The 12,248-nt window shown below is 46.1% G+C and overlaps 8 non-coding genes across 8 annotated transcripts; all 8 read left to right on the top strand.

Annotated features, from left to right (window-relative positions):
• Positions 1-1,030: 1,030 nt before the first annotated feature.
• On the top strand, positions 1,031-1,117 carry trnay-gua (transfer RNA tyrosine (anticodon GUA)). The gene is given in 2 exon segments: positions 1,031-1,067; positions 1,082-1,117. It is a non-coding gene; the product is annotated as a tRNA-Tyr (tRNA).
• Positions 1,118-3,062: 1,945 nt separating this feature from the next.
• Positions 3,063-3,149, top strand: trnay-gua (transfer RNA tyrosine (anticodon GUA)). The gene is given in 2 exon segments: positions 3,063-3,099; positions 3,114-3,149. It is a non-coding gene; the product is annotated as a tRNA-Tyr (tRNA).
• A 590-nt stretch (positions 3,150-3,739) lies between these two features.
• Positions 3,740-3,826, top strand: trnay-gua (transfer RNA tyrosine (anticodon GUA)). The gene is given in 2 exon segments: positions 3,740-3,776; positions 3,791-3,826. It is a non-coding gene; the product is annotated as a tRNA-Tyr (tRNA).
• Positions 3,827-4,417: 591 nt separating this feature from the next.
• On the top strand, positions 4,418-4,504 carry trnay-gua (transfer RNA tyrosine (anticodon GUA)). The gene is given in 2 exon segments: positions 4,418-4,454; positions 4,469-4,504. It is a non-coding gene; the product is annotated as a tRNA-Tyr (tRNA).
• Positions 4,505-5,772: 1,268 nt separating this feature from the next.
• Positions 5,773-5,859, top strand: trnay-gua (transfer RNA tyrosine (anticodon GUA)). Its single transcript is given in 2 exon segments — positions 5,773-5,809; positions 5,824-5,859. It is a non-coding gene; the product is annotated as a tRNA-Tyr (tRNA).
• Positions 5,860-7,806: 1,947 nt separating this feature from the next.
• On the top strand, positions 7,807-7,893 carry trnay-gua (transfer RNA tyrosine (anticodon GUA)). Its single transcript is given in 2 exon segments — positions 7,807-7,843; positions 7,858-7,893. It is a non-coding gene; the product is annotated as a tRNA-Tyr (tRNA).
• Positions 7,894-9,162: 1,269 nt separating this feature from the next.
• Positions 9,163-9,249, top strand: trnay-gua (transfer RNA tyrosine (anticodon GUA)). Its single transcript is given in 2 exon segments — positions 9,163-9,199; positions 9,214-9,249. It is a non-coding gene; the product is annotated as a tRNA-Tyr (tRNA).
• Positions 9,250-10,518: 1,269 nt separating this feature from the next.
• On the top strand, positions 10,519-10,605 carry trnay-gua (transfer RNA tyrosine (anticodon GUA)). The gene is given in 2 exon segments: positions 10,519-10,555; positions 10,570-10,605. It is a non-coding gene; the product is annotated as a tRNA-Tyr (tRNA).
• Positions 10,606-12,248: the final 1,643 nt, after the last annotated feature.

A 12,248-nucleotide genomic window follows, 5' to 3' on the forward strand; every position in this document is an offset into this window, starting at 1 on the left:
AGAAGCAAATTATTCCCTGACCGGGAACAAACCCCGGGACGCGGCGGTGAGAGCGCAGAATCCTAACCACGAGAACATCGTGGAGAAGGCAAAAGCGATTTCGCAGTGAGGGGGCTAAACAGCATTCTTTACCGTCGGCTCACTTTTTCTCTATCCCCAAACGCAACTACTTGCAATCAAAGGGGATGTAGCTCAGCGGAAGAGAGTGTTGGTTGCTTGAATGAGGACCTGGGTTCAATCTCCAGCATCTCCACGAAAACACCAAACTCAGCAGATTACATTTTTAACGGGAACATATGTGTCTGCAGCACTTCAGACCATCTAGGTGATGGCATTTGTCTAAATTAGACAACCTTCGATTGCTCAGTTGGTGGAGCGGAGTACTGTAGGTGAAAGTGCAGCAATCCGTAGGTTGCTGGTTCAAATCCGGCTCGAAGGGTTGTATATTTTCTTGTGGCTTACGCCAACGTTTTGACAGCAGTGCACTTTGACATGTGCTTGACAAACAAATTAACTTTCCCTGAGTGCCGAAATCTTCAATTGTTGACCTTTGATAGGAATGTTGGTAGAGCAGCAGAGAGTACTTAAAATTGCAACAATCCTTCGGTCTCCAGCTCACACAAGGATAACTTTTTCTGCACTTGTGCCAAGATTTTGATTTTTGCCTAGTGTTTCCCCAGAAGCAAATTATTCCCTGACCGGGAACAAACCCCGGGACGCGGCGGTGAGAGCGCAGAATCCTAACCACGAGAACATCGTGGAGAAGGCAAAAGCGATTTCGCAGTGAGGGGGCTAAACAGCATTCTTTACCGTCGGCTCACTTTTTCTCTATCCCCAAACGCAACTACTTGCAATCAAAGGGGATGTAGCTAAGCGGAAGATAGTGTTGGTTGCTTGAATGAGGACCTGGGTTCAATCTCCAGCATCTCCACGAAACCACCAAACTCAGCAGATTACATTTTTAACGGGAACATATGTGTCTGCAGCACTTCAGACCATCTAGGTGATGGCATTTTTCTAAATTCGGCAACCTTCGATAGCTCAGTTGGTAGAGCGGAGGACTGTAGGTGAAAGTGCAGCAATCCTTAGGTCGCTGGTTCAAATCCGGCTCGAAGGATTGTATATTTTCTTGTGGCTTACGCCAACGTTTTGACAGCAGTGCACTTTGACATGTGCTTGACAAACAAATTAACTTTCCCTGAGTGCCAAAATCGTCAATTGTTGACCTTTGATAGGAATGTTGGTAGAGCAGCAGAGAGTACTTAAAATTGCAACAATCCTTCGGTCTCCAGCTCACACAAGGATAACTTTTTCTGCAGTTGTGCCAAGTTTTTGATTTTTGCCTAGTGTTTCCCCAGAAGCAAATTATTCCCTGACCGGGAACAAACCCCGGGACGCGGCGGTGAGAGCGCAGAATCCTAACCACGAGAACATCGTGGAGAAGGCAAAAGCGATTTCGCAGTGAGGGGGCTAAACAGCATTCTTTACCGTCGGCTCACTTTTTCTCTATCCCCAAACGCAACTACTTGCAATCAAAGGGGATGTAGCTAAGCGGAAGAGAGTGTTGGTTGCTTGAATGAGGACCTGGGTTCAATCGGCAGCATCTCCACGAAACCACCAAACTAAGCAAGTTACATTTTTAACGGGAACATATGTGTCTGCAGCACTTCAGACCATCTAGGTGATGGCATTTGTCTAAATTAGACAACCTTCGATAGCTCAGTTGGTAGAGCGGAGGACTGTAGGTGAAAGTGCAGCAATCCTTAGGTCGCTGGTTCAAATCTGCCTCGAAGGATTGTGTATTTTCTTGTGGCTTACGCCAACGTTTTGACAGCAGTGCACTGACATGTGCTTGACAAACAAATTAACTTTCCCTGAGTGCCGAAATCTTCAATTGTTGACCTTTGATAGGAATGTTGGTAGAGCAGCAGAGAGTACTTAAAATTGCAACAATCCTTCGGTCTCCAGCTCACACAAGGATAACTTTTTCTGCACTTGTGCCAAGTTTTTGATTTTTGCCTAGTGTTTCCCCAGAAGCAAATTATTCCCTGACCGGGAACAAACCCCGGGACGCGGCGGTGAGAGCGCAGAATCCTAACCACAAGAACATCGTGGAGAAGGCAAAAGCGATTTCGCAGTGAGGGGGCTAAACAGCATTCTTTACCGTCGGCTCACTTTTTCTCTATCCCCAAACGCAACTACTTGCAATCAAAGGGGATGTAGCTAAGCGGAAGATAGTGTTGGTTGCTTGAATGAGGACCTGGGTTCAATCTCCAGCATCTCCACGAAACCACCAAACTCAGCAGATTACATTTTTAACGGGAACATATGTGTCTGCAGCACTTCAGACCATCTAGGTGATGGCATTTGTCTAAATTAGACAACCTTCCATAGCTCAGTTGGTAGAGCGCAGGACTGTAGGTGAAAGTGCAGCAATCCTTAGGTCGCTGGTTCAAATCCGGCTCGAAGGATTGTGTATTTTCTTGTGGCTTACGCCAACGTTTTGACAGCAGTGCACTTTGACATGTGCTTGACAAACAAATTAACTTTCCCTGAGTGCCGAAATCTTCAATTGTTGACCTTTGATAGGAATGTTGGTAGAGCAGCAGAGAGTACTTAAAATTGCAACAATCGTTCGGTCTCCAGCTCACACAAGGAGAACTTTTTCTGCAGTTGTGCCAAGTTTTTGATTTTTGCCTAGTGTTTCCCCAGAAGCAAATTATTCCCTGACCGGGAACAAACCCCGGGACGCGGCGGTGAGAGCGCAGAATCCTAACCACGAGAACATCGTGGAGAAGGCAAAAGCGATTTCGCAGTGAGGGGGCTAAACAGCATTCTTTACCGTCGGCTCACTTTTTCTCTATCCCCAAACGCAACTACTTGCAATCAAAGGGGATGTAGCTAAGCGGAAGATAGTGTTGGTTGCTTGAATGAGGACCTGGGTTCAATCTCCAGCATCTCCACGAAACCACCAAACTCAGCAGATTACATTTTTAACGGGAACATATGTGTCTGCAGCACTTCAGACCATCTAGGTGATGAGATTTGTCTAAATTCGGCAACCTTCGATAGCTCAGTTGGTAGAGCGGAGGACTGTAGGTGAAAGTGCAACAATCCTTAGGTCGCTGGTTCAAATCCGGCTCGAATGATTGTGTATTTTCTTGTGGCTTAAGCCAACGTTTTGACAGCAGTGCACTTTGACATGTGCTTGACAAACAAATTAACTTTCCCTGAGTGCCGAAATCTTCAATTGTTGACCTTTGATAGGAATGTTGGTAGAGCAGCAGACAGTACTTAAAATTGCAACAATCCTTCGGTCTCCAGCTCACACAAGGATAACTTTTTCTGCAGTTGTGCCAAGTTTTTGATTTTTGCCTAGTGTTTCCCCAGAAGCAAATTATTCCCTGACCGGGAACCAACCCTGGGATGCGGCGGTGAGAGCGCCGAATCCTAACCACTAGAACATCATGGAGAAGGCAAAAGCGATTTCGCAGTGAGGGGGCTAAACAGCATTCTTTACCGTCGGCTCATTTTTCTCTATCCCCAAACGCAACTACTTGCAATCAAAGGGGATGTAGCTAAGCGGAAGATAGTGTTGGTTGCTTGAATGAGGACCTGGGTTCAATCTCCAGCATCTCCACGAAACCACCAAACTCAGCAGATTACATTTTTAACGGGAACATATGTGTCTGCAGCACTTCAGACCATCTAGGTGATGAGATTTGTCTAAATTAGACAACCTTCGATAGCTCAGTTGGTAGAGCGGAGGACTGTAGGTGATAGTGCAGCAATCCTTATGTCGCTGGTTCAAATCCGGCTCGAAGGATTGTGTATTTTCTTGTGGCTTACGCCAACGTTTTGACAGCAGTGCACTTTGACATGTGCATGACAAACAAATTAACTTTCCCTGAGTGCCGAAATCTTCAATTGTTGACCTTTGATAGGAATGTTGGTAGAGCAGCAGAGAGTACTTAAAATTGCAAAAATCCTTCGGTCACTGGCTCACACGAGGATAACTTTTTCTGCAGTTGTGCCAAGTTTTTGATTTTTGCCTAGTGTTTCCCCAGAAGCAAATTATTCCCTGACCGGGAACAAACCCCGGGACGCGGCGGTGAGAGCGCAGAATCCTAACCACGAGAACATCGTGGAGAAGGCAAAAGCGATTTCGCAGTGAGGGGGCTAAACAGCATTCTTTACCGTCGGCTCACTTTTTCTCTATCCCCAAACGCAACTACTTGCAATCAAAGGGGATGTAGCTCAGCGGAAGAGAGTGTTGGTTGCTTGAATGAGGACCTGGGTTCAATCTCCAGCATCTCCACGAAACCACCAAACTCAGCAGATTACATTTTTAACGGGAACATATGTGTCTGCAGCACTTCAGACCATCTAGGTGATGGCATTTGTCTAAGTTTGACAACCTTCGATAGCTCAGTTGGTAGAGCGGAGGACTGTAGGTGAAAGTGCAGCAATCCTTAGGTCGCTGGTTCAAATCCGGCTCGAAGGATTGTATATTTTCTTGTGGCTTACGCCAACGTTTTGACAGCAGTGCACTTTGACATGTGCTTGACAAACAAATTAACTTTCCCTGAGTGCCGAAATCTTCAATTGTTGACCTTTGATAGGAATGTTGGTAGAGCAGCAGAGAGTACTTAAAATTGCAACAATCCTTCGGTCTCCAGCTCACACAAGGATAACTTTTTCTGCACTTGTGCCAAGTTTTTGATTTTTGCCTAGTGTTTCCCCAGAAGCAAATTATTCCCTGACCGGGAACAAACCCCGGGACGCGGCGGTGAGAGCGCAGAATCCTAACCACGAGAACATCGTGGAGAAGGCAAAAGCGATTTTGCAGTGAGGGGGGTAAACAGCATTCTTTACCGTCGGCTCACTTTTTCTCTATCCCCAAACGCAACTACTTGCAATCAAAGGGGATGTAGCTCAGCGGAAGAGAGTGTTGGTTGCTTGAATGAGGACCTGGGTTCAATCTCCAGCATCTCCACGAAACCACCAAACTCAGCAGATTACATTTTTAACGGGAACATATGTGTCTGCAGCACTTCAGACCATCTAGGTGATGGCATTTGTCTAAATTAGACAACCTTCGATTGCTCAGTTGGTGGAGCGGAGGACTGTAGGTGAAAGTGCAGCAATCCTTATGTCGCTGGTTCAAATCCGGCTCGAAGGATTGTGTATTTTCTTGTGGCTTACGCCAACGTTTTGACAGCAGTGCACTTTGACATGTGCTTGACAAACAAATTAACTTTCCCTGAGTGCCGAAATCTTCAATTGTTGACCTTTGATAGGAATGTTGGTAGAGCAGCAGAGAGTACTTAAAATTGCAACAATCCTTCGGTCTCCAGCTCACACAAGGATAACTTTTTCTGCAGTTGTGCCAAGTTTTTGATTTTTGCCTAGTGTTTCCCCAGAAGCAAATTATTCCCTGACCGGGAACCAACCCTGGGATGCGGCGGTGAGAGCGCCGAATCCTAACCACTAGAACATCATGGAGAAGGCAAAAGCGATTTCGCAGTGAGGGGGCTAAACAGCATTCTTTACCGTCGGCTCATTTTTCTCTATCCCCAAACGCAACTACTTGCAATCAAAGGGGATGTAGCTAAGCGGAAGATAGTGTTGGTTGCTTGAATGAGGACCTGGGTTCAATCTCCAGCATCTCCACGAAACCACCAAACTCAGCAGATTACATTTTTAACGGGAACATATGTGTCTGCAGCACTTCAGACCATCTAGGTGATGAGATTTGTCTAAATTAGACAACCTTCGATAGCTCAGTTGGTAGAGCGGAGGACTGTAGGTGATAGTGCAGCAATCCTTATGTCGCTGGTTCAAATCCGGCTCGAAGGATTGTGTATTTTCTTGTGGCTTACGCCAACGTTTTGACAGCAGTGCACTTTGACATGTGCATGACAAACAAATTAACTTTCCCTGAGTGCCGAAATCTTCAATTGTTGACCTTTGATAGGAATGTTGGTAGAGCAGCAGAGAGTACTTAAAATTGCAACAATCCTTCGGTCTCCAGCTCACACAAGGATAACTTTTTCTGCAGTTGTGCCAAGTTTTTGATTTTTGCCTAGTGTTTCCCCAGAAGCAAATTATTCCCTGACCGGGAACAAACCCCGGGACGCGGCGGTGAGAGCGCAGAATCCTAACCACGAGAACATCGTGGAGAAGGCAAAAGCGATTTCGCAGTGAGGGGGCTAAACAGCATTCTTTACCGTCGGCTCACTTTTTCTCTATCCCCAAACGCAACTACTTGCAATCAAAGGGGATGTAGCTAAGCGGAAGAGAGTGTTGGTTGCTTGAATGAGGACCTGGGTTCAATCTCCAGCATCTCCACGAAACCACCAAACTAAGCAAGTTACATTTTTAACGGGAACATATGTGTCTGCAGCACTTCAGACCATCTAGGTGATGGCATTTGTCTAAATTAGACAACCTTCGATAGCTCAGTTGGTAGAGCGGAGGACTGTAGGTGAAAGTGCAGCAATCCTTAGGTCGCTGGTTCAAATCTGCCTCGAAGGATTGTGTATTTTCTTGTGGCTTACGCCAACGTTTTGACAGCAGTGCACTTTGACATGTGCTTGACAAACAAATTAACTTTCCCTGAGTGCCGAAATCTTCAATTGTTGACCTTTGATAGGAATGTTGGTAGAGCAGCAGAGAGTACTTAAAATTGCAACAATCCTTCGGTCTCCAGCTCACACAAGGATAACTTTTTCTGCACTTGTGCCAAGTTTTTGATTTTTGCCTAGTGTTTCCCCAGAAGCAAATTATTCCCTGACCGGGAACAAACCCCGGGACGCGGCGGTGAGAGCGCAGAATCCTAACCACGAGAACATCGTGGAGAAGGCAAAAGCGATTTCGCAGTGAGGGGGCTAAACAGCATTCTTTACCGTCGGCTCACTTTTTCTCTATCCCCAAACGCAACTACTTGCAATCAAAGGGGATGTAGCTAAGCGGAAGATAGTGTTGGTTGCTTGAATGAGGACCTGGGTTCAATCTCCAGCATCTCCACGAAACCACCAAACTCAGCAGATTACATTTTTAACGGGAACATATGTGTCTGCAGCACTTCAGACCATCTAGGTGATGGCATTTGTCTATATTAGACAACCTTCCATAGCTCAGTTGGTAGAGCGCAGGACTGTAGGTGAAAGTGCAGCAATCCTTAGGTCGCTGGTTCAAATCCGGCTCGAAGGATTGTGTATTTTCTTGTGGCTTACGCCAACGTTTTGACAGCAGTGCACTTTGACATGTGCTTGACAAACAAATTAACTTTCCCTGAGTGCCGAAATCTTCAATTGTTGACCTTTGATAGGAATGTTGGTAGAGCAGCAGAGAGTACTTAAAATTGCAACAATCGTTCGGTCTCCAGCTCACACAAGGAGAACTTTTTCTGCAGTTGTGCCAAGTTTTTGATTTTTGCCTAGTGTTTCCCCAGAAGCAAATTATTCCCTGACCGGGAACAAACCCCGGGACGCGGCGGTGAGAGCGCAGAATCCTAACCACGAGAACATCGTGGAGAAGGCAAAAGCGATTTCGCAGTGAGGGGGCTAAACAGCATTCTTTACCGTCGGCTCACTTTTTCTCTATCCCCAAACGCAACTACTTGCAATCAAAGGGGATGTAGCTAAGCGGAAGATAGTGTTGGTTGCTTGAATGAGGACCTGGGTTCAATCTCCAGCATCTCCACGAAACCACCAAACTCAGCAGATTACATTTTTAACGGGAACATATGTGTCTGCAGCACTTCAGACCATCTAGGTGATGGCATTTGTCTAAATTCGGCAACCTTCGATAGCTCAGTTGGTAGAGCGGAGGACTGTAGGTGAAAGTGCAGCAATCCTTAGGTCGCTGGTTCAAATCCGGCTCGAAGGATTGTATATTTTCTTGTGGCTTACGCCAACGTTTTGACAGCAGTGCACTTTGACATGTGCTTGACAAACAAATTAACTTTCCCTGAGTGCCGAAATCTTCAATTGTTGACCTTTGATAGGAATGTTGGTAGAGCAGCAGAGAGTACTTAAAATTGCAACAATCCTTCGGTCTCCAGCTCACACAAGGATAACTTTTTCTGCACTTGTGCCAAGTTTTTGATTTTTGCCTAGCGTTTTCCCAGAAGCAAATTATTCCCTGACCGGGAACAAACCCCGGGATGCGGCGGTGAGAGCGCAGAATCCTAACCACGAGAACATCGTGGAGAAGGCAAAAGCGATTTCGCAGTGAGGGGGCTAAACAGCATTCTTTACCGTCGGCTCACTTTTTCTCTATCCCCAAACGCAACTACTTGCAATCAAAGGGGATGTAGCTCAGCGGAAGAGAGTGTTGGTTGCTTGAATGAGGACCTGGGTTCAATCTCCAGCATCTCCACGAAACCACCAAACTCAGCAGATTACATTTTTAACGGGAACATATGTGTCTGCAGCACTTCAGACCATCTAGGTGATGGCATTTGTCTAAATTAGACAACCTTCGATTGCTCAGTTGGTGGAGCGGAGGACTGTAGGTGAAAGTGCAGCAATCCTTAGGTCGCTGGTTCAAATCCGGCTCGAAGGATTGTGTATTTTCTTGTGGCTTACGCCAACGTTTTGACAGCAGTGCACTTTGACATGTGCTTGACAAACAAATTAACTTTCCCTGAGTGCCGAAATCTTCAATTGTTGACCTTTGATAGGAATGTTGGTAGAGCAGCAGAGAGTACTTAAAATTGCAACAATCCTTCGGTCTCCAGCTCACACAAGGATAACTTTTTCTGCACTTGTGCCAAGTTTTTGATTTTTGCCTAGCGTTTTCCCAGAAGCAAATTATTCCCTGACCGGGAACAAACCCCGGGACGCGGCGGTGAGAGCGGAGAATCCTAACCACGAGAACATCGTGGAGAAGGCAAAAGCGATTTCGCAGTGAGGGGGGTAAACAGCATTCTTTACCGTCGGCTCACTTTTTCTCTATCCCCAAACGCAACTACTTGCAATCAAAGGGGATGTAGCTCAGCGGAAGAGAGTGTTGGTTGCTTGAATGAGGACCTGGGTTCAATCTCCAGCATCTCCACGAAACCACCAAACTCAGCAGATTACATTTTTAACGGGAACATATGTGTCTGCAGCACTTCAGACCATCTAGGTGATGGCATTTGTCTAAATTAGACAACCTTCGATAGCTCAGTTGGTAGAGCGGAGGACTGTAGGTGAAAGTGCAGCAATCCTTAGGTCCCTGGTTCAAATCCGGCTCGAAGGATTGTGTATTTTCTTGTGGCTTACGCCAACGTTTTGACAGCAGTGCACTTTGACATGTGCTTGACAAACAAATTAACTTTCCCTGAGTGCCGAAATCTTCAATTGTTGACCTTTGATAGGAATGTTGGTAGAGCAGCAGAGAGTACTTAAAATTGCAACAATCCTTCGGTCTCCAGCTCACACAAGGATAACTTTTTCTGCACTTGTGCCAAGTTTTTGATTTTTGCCTAGTGTTTCCCCAGAAGCAAATTATTCCCTGACCGGGAACAAACCCCGGGACGCGGCGGTGAGAGCGCAGAATCCTAACCACGAGAACATCGTGGAGAAGGCAAAAGCGATTTCGCAGTGAGGGGGCTAAACAGCATTCTTTACCGTCGGCTCACTTTTTCTCTATCCCCAAACGCAACTACTTGCAATCAAAGGGGATGTAGCTCAGCGGAAGAGAGTGTTGGTTGCTTGAATGAGGACCTGGGTTCAATCTCCAGCATCTCCACGAAAACACCAAACTCAGCAGATTACATTTTTAACGGGAACATATGTGTCTGCAGCACTTCAGACCATCTAGGTGATGGCATTTGTCTAAATTAGACAACCTTCGATTGCTCAGTTGGTGGAGCGGAGTACTGTAGGTGAAAGTGCAGCAATCCGTAGGTTGCTGGTTCAAATCCGGCTCGAAGGATTGTATATTTTCTTGTGGCTTACGCCAACGTTTTGACAGCAGTGCACTTTGACATGTGCTTGACAAACAAATTAACTTTCCCTGAGTGCCGAAATCTTCAATTGTTGACCTTTGATAGGAATGTTGGTAGAGCAGCAGAGAGTACTTAAAATTGCAACAATCCTTCGGTCTCCAGCTCACACAAGGATAACTTTTTCTGCACTTGTGCCAAGATTTTGATTTTTGCCTAGTGTTTCCCCAGAAGCAAATTATTCCCTGACCGGGAACAAACCCCGGGACGCGGCGGTGAGAGCGCAGAATCCTAACCACGAGAACATCGTGGAGAAGGCAAAAGCGATTTCGCAGTGAGGGGGCTAAACAGCATTCTTTACCGTCGGCTCACTTTTTCTCTATCCCCAAACGCAACTACTTGCAATCAAAGGGGATGTAGCTAAGCGGAAGATAGTGTTGGTTGCTTGAATGAGGACCTGGGTTCAATCTCCAGCATCTCCACGAAACCACCAAACTCAGCAGATTACATTTTTAACGGGAACATATGTGTCTGCAGCACTTCAGACCATCTAGGTGATGGCATTTGTCTAAATTCGGCAACCTTCGATAGCTCAGTTGGTAGAGCGGAGGACTGTAGGTGAAAGTGCAGCAATCCTTAGGTCGCTGGTTCAAATCCGGCTCGAAGGATTGTATATTTTCTTGTGGCTTACGCCAACGTTTTGACAGCAGTGCACTTTGACATGTGCTTGACAAACAAATTAACTTTCCCTGAGTGCCAAAATCGTCAATTGTTGACCTTTGATAGGAATGTTGGTAGAGCAGCAGAGAGTACTTAAAATTGCAACAATCCTTCGGTCTCCAGCTCACACAAGGATAACTTTTTCTGCAGTTGTGCCAAGTTTTTGATTTTTGCCTAGTGTTTCCCCAGAAGCAAATTATTCCCTGACCGGGAACAAACCCCGGGACGCGGCGGTGAGAGCGCAGAATCCTAACCACGAGAACATCGTGGAGAAGGCAAAAGCGATTTCGCAGTGAGGGGGCTAAACAGCATTCTTTACCGTCGGCTCACTTTTTCTCTATCCCCAAACGCAACTACTTGCAATCAAAGGGGATGTAGCTAAGCGGAAGAGAGTGTTGGTTGCTTGAATGAGGACCTGGGTTCAATCGGCAGCATCTCCACGAAACCACCAAACTAAGCAAGTTACATTTTTAACGGGAACATATGTGTCTGCAGCACTTCAGACCATCTAGGTGATGGCATTTGTCTAAATTAGACAACCTTCGATAGCTCAGTTGGTAGAGCGGAGGACTGTAGGTGAAAGTGCAGCAATCCTTAGGTCGCTGGTTCAAATCTGCCTCGAAGGATTGTGTATTTTCTTGTGGCTTACGCCAACGTTTTGACAGCAGTGCACTGACATGTGCTTGACAAACAAATTAACTTTCCCTGAGTGCCGAAATCTTCAATTGTTGACCTTTGATAGGAATGTTGGTAGAGCAGCAGAGAGTACTTAAAATTGCAACAATCCTTCGGTCTCCAGCTCACACAAGGATAACTTTTTCTGCACTTGTGCCAAGTTTTTGATTTTTGCCTAGTGTTTCCCCAGAAGCAAATTATTCCCTGACCGGGAACAAACCCCGGGACGCGGCGGTGAGAGCGCAGAATCCTAACCACAAGAACATCGTGGAGAAGGCAAAAGCGATTTCGCAGTGAGGGGGCTAAACAGCATTCTTTACCGTCGGCTCACTTTTTCTCTATCCCCAAACGCAACTACTTGCAATCAAAGGGGATGTAGCTAAGCGGAAGATAGTGTTGGTTGCTTGAATGAGGACCTGGGTTCAATCTCCAGCATCTCCACGAAACCACCAAACTCAGCAGATTACATTTTTAACGGGAACATATGTGTCTGCAGCACTTCAGACCATCTAGGTGATGGCATTTGTCTAAATTAGACAACCTTCCATAGCTCAGTTGGTAGAGCGCAGGACTGTAGGTGAAAGTGCAGCAATCCTTAGGTCGCTGGTTCAAATCCGGCTCGAAGGATTGTGTATTTTCTTGTGGCTTACGCCAACGTTTTGACAGCAGTGCACTTTGACATGTGCTTGACAAACAAATTAACTTTCCCTGAGTGCCGAAATCTTCAATTGTTGACCTTTGATAGGAATGTTGGTAGAGCAGCAGAGAGTACTTAAAATTGCAACAATCGTTCGGTCTCCAGCTCACACAAGGAGAACTTTTTCTGCAGTTGTGCCAAGTTTTTGATTTTTGCCTAGTGTTTCCCCAGAAGCAAATTATTCCCTGACCGGGAACAAACCCCGGGACGCGGCGGTGA

The sequence above is a fragment of the Salmo salar genome, chromosome 07 (assembly GCF_965601325.2).
Source record: "Salmo salar chromosome 07, fSalSal1, whole genome shotgun sequence".
Classification (NCBI taxonomy): Eukaryota; Metazoa; Chordata; class Actinopteri; order Salmoniformes; family Salmonidae; genus Salmo; species Salmo salar.